The sequence below is a fragment of the Anneissia japonica genome, unplaced genomic scaffold, assembly GCF_011630105.1.
Source record: "Anneissia japonica isolate Jap-2015-1 unplaced genomic scaffold, ASM1163010v1 scaffold287709_len1912824_cov184, whole genome shotgun sequence".
NCBI lineage: Eukaryota > Metazoa > Echinodermata > Crinoidea > Comatulida > Comatulidae > Anneissia > Anneissia japonica.
In genome coordinates, this window is record NW_022751466.1 from 1,893,686 (window position 1) to 1,894,277 (window position 592).

The 592-nt window shown below is 33.3% G+C and overlaps 1 long non-coding RNA gene across 1 annotated transcript in view; it reads right to left on the reverse strand.

Moving 5' to 3' along the window:
* The window catches only part of LOC117121736, a 5,943-nt gene extending 5,597 nt beyond the window's left edge, over positions 1-346 (reverse strand). The window contains exons 1-2 of the long non-coding RNA XR_004447619.1: positions 319-346; positions 79-210 (exon numbers count right to left, since the gene is read on the reverse strand). This is a non-coding gene — a long non-coding RNA (uncharacterized LOC117121736). The remainder of the gene's footprint in view (positions 1-78; positions 211-318) is intronic.
* Positions 347-592: the final 246 nt, after the last annotated feature.

Genomic DNA, 592 nt, shown 5'->3' on the forward strand with positions numbered 1-592 from the left:
CCCAAATAATTATGTTTCATGTAATTGACCACAAGGCTTATCTTTAGGCTTAATGTTTACAATTCACATTGTAATTACCTTGTATTTGTATTACCAGGGCTGATCCATCCTTCTGTAGTTGTGAGCACAGGTTTCTCTTCTTTGATAGCCAAAAATGGTTGATGGGATGAATGATTTTCACACGTATCTGTGAGATGTGCCAACACTTATCTGAAAATTCAGAGATTTGAAATATGTTACAGTAAAAAACAATTGGTTAATGAGCAACAATTGACAGGTTAACCAGAGAATTAAAACGATATCAACTACTGTACTAACCATAACTTATTATATCAACTTCTGTCCATCATCTGTTTTTGTTTTTTTTTCAACTTCATTACTTTCCACTACTCTACCATGTTCTGTTGAATTAGAAGACATAAAATGAGTGTAATACAGGTACATTGCAAATTATAAAAAGGGCAATACATTTTTTAATGGGGGAGGATAATACTGTGTGTAGCATCAAAAAGTGGTTTTCTAGTCAAAACGGCAATAAACCAAAATGGCAATAAGTCAAAACAGCAACACTTTTTTACCAGAACGGCAATGG